An 11,934-nucleotide genomic window follows, 5' to 3' on the forward strand; every position below is an offset into this window, starting at 1 on the left:
ATTAAACTCTAAAAAAATGAAAATTAAGAAATTGAGCTCAGAATCGAGTTGAGCTTGAACTTTCCAAATGAGTTCGAGCAATCTAGCCAAGCTCAAACTTAGAAATTTTTTAACGAGTTGAGCTGAAGTTTTGTAAACGAGCTCGAGTCGAGCTCAGTAAAAACTAAACAAGCGTAGCTCGATTAGGCAAATACTCGACTTGAATCAACTCGTTTACACCCCTAGTTGAGACAGTTTGATGAAATGAACACAATAATTTGAAGAAAATTTGAAGGGATTTTGTCTTCGTAGTCAAAATTAGTGTCTCAAGAATTCTCAATTTTGAGTTTGTCAAAGCATTAAGTTGGTCTAAAAATATAGCATAATCAAATGGGGGATTTTGGTAGTGTCTGAATTTTAGTAAAAATGATGAATATGCCCTTTCCAATAATCTGTAAAACTACAAAAAATGCCTTTTTCATCCTAATTTTTGGTATAATCAAAATCGTCGTAACTCCAATTGAATTTCTGACAGAGTTCCCGCCATTTTTGAAAGAGGCTTTGTCAATAAAATCTCTGGCGGATTTGTCCGCTTAAATTCCCACTTATATCTGGCTTACAAATCTGTCATTAAATTTGAAATATAATACCAACTTTTTTCCTTCCTACATTCACACGAAAATGAAAAACTTTCTTCTCCCCCCCTGCGAATATTAGAGGTTCTCCACTGATATGACGCCATTTTTCATCTCTTTTTTTTTTCGATTTCTTTAAAGATATGAAAGTAAATCTCTCTCTCTCTCTCTCTCTCTCTCTCTCTCTCTCTCTCTCAATTAGTTGTTTCAATTAATTTGAGATTTCATCTATTAAATTTTGGAAAAATAGGATTTGAAATTTTCAAGTTTAAGTTTTTATTTCTTAAAAATTAATTTAGATTAATGTTTTCCTTTTACATTAGAAAATGAAAGAGCGGTCGACGTTGTTTAATGTCAAAGAAGAAGAGTAGTATGTGAAGAAGTTCGTCCTCGTCTTCATCACCTGCAGATGAGAAACCAAGCGGAGGAGAAGAAGAACGGAAGTGAATTCATTGGAATGCTCATTCATTACTTTGCTCTGCTACAGTGTATACATTATATAGCTGTAAGTGTGTACACGTGTTGTGTAGAGATTAGACTAGAGTGATGCTTTTAGCACATGGGTAGTTAGTGGAAGTGAATATTCTTTAGGTAGTGGAAGCTATAGCTAATACTTCCCCGCAAATTGACGGATCCGGCCGGACGAACAATTTGGAACGAAGAAGCTGAAACCTCTTTGTAGAGAGTGGTTTGGTTAGGATGTCTGCCGTTTGATCTACCGTGCTTACCGGAGTCAATTGAATGTGAGATGCTTGAATGTGATCACGAATAAAGTGGTGATCGATATCAATGTGTTTAGTTCGCGCATGGAATACTGGGTTATTTGCAAGCGCGATGGCAGACATGTTATCACAGAATATCAGAGTTGGGCCATCACATGAGATGTGGAAATCACAAAGTAGACGTCTGAGCCACAGAATATCAGTCGTGGCCGAGGCAATGACTCGATACTCTGCTTCAGTAGATGAGCGAGCTACAGTATGCTTCTTCTTAGCACTCCATCAAATTAGTGTGTTTCCCAGAAAAGCACAATAGCCTGATGTAGATTTTCGGGTGGTTGCATCACTTGCCCAGTCGGCATCTGTCATGACGCTAAGTTGCAGATGTCCGGGTAAAATAGGTAGACCAAAGTGTATAGTTCCGAGGATGTATCTCAATAGTTGCTTAAGTTGGTGAAAATGCTGTTGGTGAGGATCATGCATGTGTTGGCATAAGACATTAACCGCATATGCAATGTCTGGTCTAGTAATCGTAAGATATTGGAGAGAACCAGTTAGTTGTTTGTATATGAGAGGATTGTGAAGTATTGGATCCGAGAACTGTGTAACAAGAGGTTTAGTAAAACAGGGATTGGATTTTGGTTTGCAGGAGGCTTGGCCGGCTTGGAGTAGGATGGTTTTGGCATATTGAGCTTGAGACAGAAAATAGGAGTTGGAGGACTTTTGAATGTTAATACCAAGGAAGTTGTGAGCATTACCAAGATATTTCATAGTGAACTTGTGGCTAATTTGAGTAATGAATTGAGAGATTGCTTGAGAGTTATTTCCTGTGAGAAGAATGTCATCTACGTAGATAAGGAGATAGATATGAGTGGAACCGTGGCTAAGCGTAAGAAGAGAGTGGTCTGATTTACTGTGGTGGAAGCCGAGAGATAAGAGATGCTGAGAAAAGGTGTTGAACAATTGCCGTGGGGCTTGCTTTAAGCCGTATATGACTTTTTTTAGGAGGCACACATGGGTTGGATGAATATTATCTTCAAAACCTTTCGGTTGAGCCATGTAAACTGTTTAATGAAGATCCCCATGAAGAAAGGTGTTGGCAACATCCAATTGATGTATTGGCCATTGGTGGTGGAGAGCTACGGTGAGTAATACTCGAATCGTAGGCATTTTGGCAACTTGACTAAAGGTTTCATTGTAATTTAGTCCATGTTCTTGGCGATGTCCTTGAGCAACTAGCCGGGCCTTGTATTTGGCAATGGTTCCATTGGAGTGGTGTTTGGTGCGGTAGGTCCAACGACATCCTAAGATGGTTGTTTGGGGAGGAGGTGGTACAAGGGTCCATGTCCCTTGTTGTTGTAATGCTAAGAATTCTGTTGCCATAGCATCACGTCAGTGAGAATGTTTATTAGCCTCAGTAAAGGTAGTAGGATCGGGAGAGTTGGAAGGTTGCTCAAGACTGAGTTGATGAAACAAGTTAAGGAGCTGTTTTGGCTTCAGATGACCGGTTTGAAGGCGTATGGTCATTTGATGTTGTTTTGTGGATTTGGGTGGAGAACAGGGTAATATGGGATTGGTTGGAGGCTCAGGTGCTGGGGGTAGAGTATTGATCGTGGTGAATTGCTGCCTTGGTTGGGTGGTAGAGGATTCGGTTGTGGGAAACTGAAGAGTAGAAATTGGGACTAAGAGAGGAGGTAGTGAAGCAGATGAGGAGAGCTGTGGAGCAGAGGTAGTTAGGGAACTTGGAAAGTTGTCTTCATCGAACGTGACATGGCGCGATAGAATGATTTTGTTGTCGGACACATCCAAACATTTATACCCTTTGTAAGCATCATGATATCCCAGGAAGATGCAGGTGGCAGCTCGAGGAGCTAGTTTGTGGCGTTTGGATGGTGGGAGCCAGGGGTAGATCGCCCAGCTACCAGTACATAGGGAAGGATAGAAGGCGAGATTGTTGAGCATAATGCTGCAGCAAGGTTTTGATCTATAAACTGCCATTGGAGATAAGCTGGGTTGGGAAGCTGACTACCGTCGACTTGCAGAAGAAGACGGGAGGGAGGTAGAGCTGCAGTGTCGATGTGATTGTCGAATCCATTAGCTTGCAGGAGCTTGAGGATTTGATGGGTAGTTGTCACTGGTGAGGGATGCTGGTACGATGGTTTTGATGTGCGACAAAACTAGTTTGAGAGGTGAGGGTATGATAGGCTGCTCAGCTGGATTTGGGGCTGTCTGATTGGTGGTCTGTGAGGAAGAAGATTGGGACATGGTAGGAACTGCTGAGGAAGAAGCGTCCTCAGACCTGCTCTGATACCATGAAGAAGTTCGTCCTCGTCTTCATCACATGCAGATGAGAAACCAAGCGGAGGAGAAAAAGAATGGAAGTGAATTCATTGGAATGCTCATTCATTACTTTGCTCTGCTACAGTGTATACATTATATAGCTGTAAGTGTGTACACGTGTAGTGTAGAGATTAGACTAGAGTGATGCTTTTAGCACATGTGTAGTTAGTGGCAGTGAATATTCTTTAGGTAGTGGAAGCTGTAGCTAATAGTATGTGTTGATTGTGTTGTTTGGAGTTTTGAAGGAGGTGATTGTCACTTGAATTTGTGAGAAGACTAATCAATTTCATTCATATAAAACAGCTAGAGATGAGGGAAATCGGGGAAGAAGAGAGACATTGGTGACCGAGCAAGGGAGATCGTGCACGTGAGACTGACATACGAGAACAACAATAAAGAGATGCATGGAAAGCGGAGAGTTTTTTTATAAAGAAATTATTTATTTCTTTTTTTAATTTGTTAATTGATATTAAGGTTATTTATTTTAAGTTTAAATTTTTTAATTAATATTTGGATTTTAAGAAGAAGAAAAATATGTGTTGCATCCTGGAATATTTGCAGCAAAAGAGAAATATAAAGTTTAACATCTTAGCTTTGTATGAAGATCCAACACATAATCAGATAAAAGAGAAGGGTGTAGTGTTCATAAGAGGCACTAGAGTTTTTACGTGAAAACCTCTAAAAAGGGGAAAAATTTACTGGGCTTGGCCCACTTTGAATGAATTCACTAGTGTTTGTCGTTAATTACAAATGAGACCCTTCCTTGGGGGGAAGGCCTTGGCTTGATGTAGCAAATATACATCATATAGAGTGCATTACATGGTGGAAATTAAATGAATCAGTATTAACATGTTTGTTTGGTTGGTAGGACCATAGTCGGCGGGCGATGGAGGTCGGAAAGATTGTAGTATGGTGATTGTGGTCAGAAGAACTATAATTGGCGGACGACGAAGGTCGTCAAGACCATAGTCGGGATACAATGGTAGGAAGGACCATAGTCGGCGACAACGGAGATGAAAAAGACCGTAGTCAGTGACGATGGTCAGAAGGACCTTAGTTAGTGGGTGACAGAGATTGGAAAGACCGTTGTTTGGTGACGGAGGTTCGAAAGGATCATAGTCGGCGATGTTGGTCGGAGAGGCCATAGTTGGCGACGATCGATGGTCGGGCGAGAGTCTGGCAAAAGTCCGACGATAGTTGGTGGTCGGGCGGATGTCTGACGAAGGTTTGTGGTTGGGTATAAATCTAGAAACAATTGGTGGTCGAGCAGAAGTTTGGTGGCACTCGGTGGTTGGGAGTAAGTTCTAAAAAGGTCCGATGAAAATTGGTGGTCGGGCGTAAGTCCGGTGACAATTGGTGGTCATATGGAAGTCCGACGATAGTCAATGCTTGGGACGAAGTCCGACGACAGTTGGTGACCAAGTGGTGGTCTAGGAGGAGCTTGGTGGCAAGAGATATATCATATTTCTTTTCCTCTCCTCTCTTCTTCCCTTCCTCTCTATTCCTCCCTCCTTGCTTCCTCCTCTCCTGTCTCTTCCATGCTTGGGGTCCCTCAATGGAGAATGAGTAGTCTATTTATAGTTTTTTGGGAGTGGCATGACCAGTTAATAGGAGAGAGATCAAGGGTATGTTTGGAGTGATTTGAATAGACGACCGATATTGATCTCCTTAATCGTGGACCATTTAATGGGAATTTGAATGTCTTAATGATATCAAAATTCGACGATCTTGGTCTCGTTGAATTCATCTCGTCTAGTTGCTCGATTCAATTATAAGCATGTCACGTTTGGAAATTATTTGGTAATCCAAATTATGGTTTGAACCTTCCAAAGGCGCTTTGAATATTTGATTTGTACCCATTTGCGCTCGTACTGGGTCGAATTTGGTGTCGTTGAGTTCATCTTAGACCTATCAATTTCAGGTCACAGGTCAGGTTCGGGTCAAACCCGAAATTGACCCGGCACTATTCGGGGGTCAACCCGACCCGCTTTCACAAACGGGTCGATTTTTCGGACCCGCACCCGACCCGCTTCGGTTTGATTTTTCGAGTTCCCGCGCGTTGTAGAGGCAGGCCGACAGCGGTGGCAGTGCCGGCGAGGCAGCGGGCCCGATGCAAGCGGCGACGCGAGCGAACGGAGTGGTCACGCGATGCGAGCTGTCACGCGTGGGGCTCGATGCGGGCTATGGGGCAGGCGGGCAGCCCGGGTACGTGGCACGAGGTGTCGCTGGGCATAGTCGGGCAGAGCGCGGAAGCCGGGCAACCAGGGCGCGGGGCAGGAGGGCAGACTAGGGCAGGGCTGATTTCAGGGTCATTCCGGGTCATTTTCGGGTTACCAGGTCAAACTGAACCTGACCCGGTTTTGCAAACCGTCGATTTTTCGGACCCGAACCCGACCCGCTTCGGGTTCGGGTCAACCCAAACCCAAAATTTTTGGGTCGGGTTCGGGTCGGGTCCAATATTGACAGGTCTAGTTCTTCTTTTCAAAACATTCAATTTGGCTATAAATTTATTGAAATCAGAGTTCGAATGGTCCCTAATTTAATTTTAAAAGTTTTCAACTTAATTTTGCATTGAGATTCATGCCTGATCAAGATAATTTTTTGATGATATGTCAATTACCCCTTATATTCATACATCAAAACTCCAAAAGTCCAAATATATGTATTACAACTTCTTAGAAATCTTCGACACGGTTCAAAATTTTAGAATATTTTTATTCATGCAGAATATTCCTCCTTCCTTTCTCCCCTCTGGTTTTCTTCTTTCATTAGAAGCATTCCACTGTCTGAGCTAGCTGACATCCCCTATCAAGCTTCAGTGCCCCTCTTTTGTGTATAATGAACTTTCTCCTCTTATTTTCTTCTCCTCTAGTTTTCTTCTTACATTAGAGGCATTCCATTGTTTGAGATAGGTGACATTCCCTATCAAGCTTTAGTATCTCTCTTTATTGAAGAAGTCACGATGAGAGTTTATTCTCTTAATAGACAATCCTTTACATAAGAAGATCAATTACCTCTCATATGCAAGGGTGATTTGAAAAGATCTGGTGGTAATAGCACCTGGGAGGAGAACCGGTAATTAGCAACAAACGAATTAAATTTTGACGATTATTGAGTAGAAGTCCGACAAAAATCGGTGGTTGGGTGAAAATTCGGTGGTGATCGGAGTTCAAGTGGAAATTTGACAGTGATTGGCTATTATGTTTAGTCCAGTGGCAATCGGCGACCAGGTGGTGAGTTGAAGAAGACAATTGGAGGATGTGTTATTAATAGTAGTCAGCAAGATGCTAATTATGGCTGATAAGAGGTGAAAGCCTGACGACAGACATTAGGTGAATGACCGATGATGACGATGGTTGAGTTGTACTCTATTGAGAATAGTAGGCAACCATGATAATTGGAGGAGAATAATGAATGACCTGACAGAGGTGGTCAGGTGGTGTGCCGATGACAACAATTTAGCAGCATAAAAAGTGTTAAATAATCGAAGGCTTGTCAGGGATTCGATCTTTCCTTGATGAAAGAGATGCTTCATTTTACTGGAGATAGTATACTGATGGAAGCAGAAGGTGGATATCCAGATTGATGGGATCAAACATTGTGTCGATCGCAATAATCTAACATCACGCTCAAGTTGCCAATTAAGTGGAGGTTGGTGGTTTGCAAGGAGTTTTTTGATCATCTTGATTTATTACAGTGCACAAAATGATGTCGATGTAATTTTAATTTTTAGTTTCTGATGAAAATGAATGTATACTCGAACCTGATGTAGAAATTTGTTATGTAAATCCAATGACATTGTATATGAATTTTTTATTTGAAATGAACTTGACCCCTGTAGGAAACTAAGTCGTTTATGCATCATTGAGATGTGCTTTCATATATTGCCACCGATTAGAGCAACCAGATTAAAGGAATTTATTCATTTTACAACTTTTATTCTTCTGGGATTTTTCAATAATCAAAGTGTATATCTTTTGAGGCTTTAAGCTTTATGAGATTTTGATGTATCTGTGTCTTTTAAGATTTTTGAGCCCTTTGTATACCTGTGCCTTTTGAGACTTTTTAGCCTGCTAAGGTTTTTGTATAACTGTGTCTTTTTAAGCGTTTTAGCCTTCTAAGGTCTTTAAATAAGTGATGACCCTGTTAACTACTTGCTCTCATGGAGTCTTTTTAGTGAGAACCTTGTCCATTATTAGCCTTTCTATAAGGCTACCTTATAGGTGAGCCTTCATAGAGTTTTTTTGTTAAAGTGTTGCTTTGTATTGAAAAAATGAAAAAATCTACAATAGATGTTTGACCTATCAGAGGTTGTTTATCAGAGCATTACTCGATGATGTTAACATGTATAAAAGAGGTCGTGGAAATCCACCAATGATGTATGACCTATCCGAGATTATTTTTCAGAGTATTGCTAGATGATGTTAATCTGTGTGGAACATGCCGACAGAATCCACTAAGGATGTATCACATATCCGATGTTATTTATCAGAGTATTGCTCGATGATATTAACCTGTGTGTAAGAGGCCTATCCACCAAGGATATATGACCTATTCATGGTTGTATGTCTGAGTGTTGCTCGATAATATTAAAATGTGTAAACCAAGTCGAGAAAATTCACCAAGGATGTATGACATATCCAATGTTATTTGTAGATCATTGCTCAATGACGTGAACCTGTATGAAAAGGATGAGAGAATCCACCATGAATGTATGATTTATCCGATGTTGTATGTCAGAGCGTTGCTCGATGACGTTAAGTTATATATAAGAGAAGATAAAATACTTGTAGGATTGATCATCCATTGATTGAGACATCTTGAATCAAGAATTTTAAGATTTGATTGACATCCTCCTATGATATTTGACATATCCGAGGTTGCTAGTCAAAGGATTGCTTGATGATATCTACATATATGGAAGAGGTTAGATCGAATCACCTTGAGTCCTGACATCGTTTATGCATTGATTGGGAGGGGTGAATGCTGCGTGTATCCCGAATCAACGGTGAATAATGGTTTATTTTTAGACTGTTATTGTTTTTTTTGAGGTCAAGATTAAGACCTTGCCCAAGGAGTAGAATTATAACTAGGGACTGTATGAAACTTACAATTTATTGAAAGCATCATTGCATTTGCTAGAAGCTTTTCAAAAAATAGTTTCCCAATATATCATCTTGGATGTTGGAATCATTTGAGGAATCTTATTGATCACGGAAGCAATCAAAGTTGCCCTCCAATCCACATCTGATTCCCATAAAATTGATGCAGCAATTGCAAATGTCAAGACGTTGACATGAATGATCTTTCGAGATTGGAGCAATAGTTCTCCCTCAGTCAGGAACAATATTCCCACGCTGGAGGCCTCGCTGGGCACTTCGGACGGGACAAAACTATTGAATCTGTGGAGTATCGCTTCTTTTGGCTCAGCCTGAAGAGAGATGTTGGTCGGCTGGTCAGTCGGTGTCACACTTGCCAACTGACCAAGCAGCATAAGCAAAACACGGGTCTTTACACTCCTCTACCTGTCCCTAGTTATCCTTGGCAGGATGTTAGTATGGACTTTATCTTAGGCCTGCCCAAGACACTCCGTAAGTATGATGCCATTTGTGTTGTAGTTGACCGGTTTTCCAAAATGGCACACTTTATTTCTTGTTCCAAAACATCTGATGCCTCTCACATTGCGAAGTTGTATTTTAATGAGGTCGTCCGTTTACATGGTTTACCCAAAACCATTGTATCGGATAGGGATGTGAAGTTTACCAGCTATTTTTGGAAAACCCTGTGGATGAAAATGGGCACCAAACTGCAACGGCCTTTCACCCACAGACTGATGGTCATACTGAGGTAGTTAATAGAAGTTTGGGTAATTTGTTGCGGTCTTTGGTTGGCGAGCACGTTAGAGATTGGGATTGCACTTTGCCTACTGCTGAGTTTGCTTATAATAATTTCATTAACCGAACCACGAGTTTAAGTCCTTCTGAAATTGTATACAGGTTCAAACCTAGATAGCCGTTAGATCTTATATCCATGAGTTCTAGGTGTGGATTTCTGAGTCTGTATCATCATTTGCATCCCATTTGCATGAACTTCATAAGGAAATTGCATAACAAATTGAAAGGAGTAATAACGAATACAAACTACATGCAGACTTGAAACGACGTTTTAAAACTTTTGAGGTTGGTGACTCCGTGATGGTGCAGATTCGTCCGGAATGGTTCCCGCAGGGAACATTTAAGAAGTTGCATGCTAAGAGTGTTGAACCCTTTTACTTAAGAAAATTAAAGATAATGCCTATGTAGTAGATCTGCTTGCAGATTTCAACAGAAATCACTCTTTTAACATAGAATATTTAGTTGCATATGAAGGTCCTTATTTTAACCCGCCAAATCCACTTATAAAATAGTCTTGTGTGAACCCTCCTTGTGAGATTCCAAACCTACATCCACTACCAAATATTCCTAAATCACCCATGACAGAGCAGGTGGACGCAATCCTAAGTGATGAGATCATATCCATAAGAGAAGGTGGACGAACGAGGTATTTGGTCAGGTGGAAAGGAAAACCCGAGTCAGAGGATACTTGATTAGACCGCGAGGAGTTGCAGCAGATTGACCCAGATGCACTATAGATCTATGAGAGTACCAGAGATACTTACTCGACGGAGTCGAGTTTTCTCTCACCCCGGGAGAATGATGGGGACAACAGATCATGGAAGGTTTATCAGAGGCGTGGCCGTCGATCTACGGCCACGATCGAGTCATTGTATTTTTTATTTATGTTATTTTCTTACTTATGTATTTTCTTATTTTCAATGTCGTGTATTTGTTTTCCAGTTGTACCCTTTTAGTGAGGGATATCGTATGTAAGCCCGGAGGGCATTTTCGTCTTTTATTTCTTGAGTCTCATGTACTAGGCTATTTATAGCCCCACATTTTATTTGAGGGAATGAATGATTATTTGAGAATTTTGTCTTCTTGCTTGGAGTTCTTGAGAGAGCTTGAGAGTTCGTAGAGAGATCCCTTGGGGAGGGAGATTTGCGCATCACCCACCAACCTTGGAGACGGCCGGGTTCGTGGTTCTTTACTTTGTTTGGCTTCCCCTTTGACCCCTTCCCCCACCTCTTGTCGCTCGCCAAGGAATCCCCACCTCTTGTCGCCGGCCACCCCTTACCCCTCCACTTCCACCACTTAAACTTCCTCCCGACGGTTACACCCCAACACCCCCCATCCTTTGCTCACCCGATCCCACCCACATCACCCAAACCCGGCGGCAAGCATAGCCAAGCTGCCAGCCCCCCTCCCTTGTGTTTCCCCTCTTTGCTTGTGATGAAACTTGTCATTTGGGTCATTCTAGATTAGGAAACTCCTTTAATTCAAATCCAATTTAATTTGAATTTAATTGTTTCCTAATTCATGAATTCTATTTTTAGAAAGTTTCCTAATTGAAACCTATTTTAATTTAAAATTAAATTGGATTTAAAAGACCCTTTCCAAATATCAAATCCAAATTAAGCAACATTAATTGCTCTCCATAAACCCATCCCTCTCTCATTAATGCCCCCCCTGGCTTGGGTTAGGAAATATTTCCTAAAACCCCATCCTTTCTTTAGGCAATAATTCCAAATCTCCCTAACTTCTCTCTTGGCAGAAATCCCCTCTTCCCCTCTACTTAATTTCTTCCCAAAAGAAGATCTCTCTTTTGGAAACAAATTAAATCTCCACCTCCTCTACTAAGCCGCCGGCCCCTCTCTCTTACCCGCCCCTCTCTCTCTCTCCAATCCATCTCTCTATCATTAACTCTCTCCTAGAATTTAGGATTTGATAATTTCTATCCTAAATCCCTCTCCCCTCTTTACAAACTCTGAAACTTATTTCAGATTTTCGTGCTTGGCTCTTCCCTCCTTCAAGTGATAAGAGAACTTCTTTCTCTCTGACAATATTCAAGTGCACCATCAAGTTGTGAGGAGTTTTGCTACCGAGTATCTATGAATGGCGGATCCGGAGACTGAATACGACCTCACCTACGACGAAGACGGTTTCGTAGACACTCCAATCCACGTTCTTTGACGTTAATACAAGGGTCGATCACACCGCCGAGGATTACATCGAGTGCATTCTGGATACTTTGGTGGAAGCAATCGAAGAGCAGTTTAAAGGCGTTGAGTGGAGGATCTCCACCGCTCCGTGACAAAAGGTTCTACTTTCCCCTTTCAACATATTTCTTGAATCTAATCTTATCTTGTGTTTGATTGTAGTCAC

This window comes from Dendrobium catenatum, unplaced genomic scaffold (assembly GCF_001605985.2).
Source record: "Dendrobium catenatum unplaced genomic scaffold, ASM160598v2 fragScaff_scaffold_847, whole genome shotgun sequence".
Lineage (NCBI taxonomy): Eukaryota > Viridiplantae > Streptophyta > Magnoliopsida > Asparagales > Orchidaceae > Dendrobium > Dendrobium catenatum.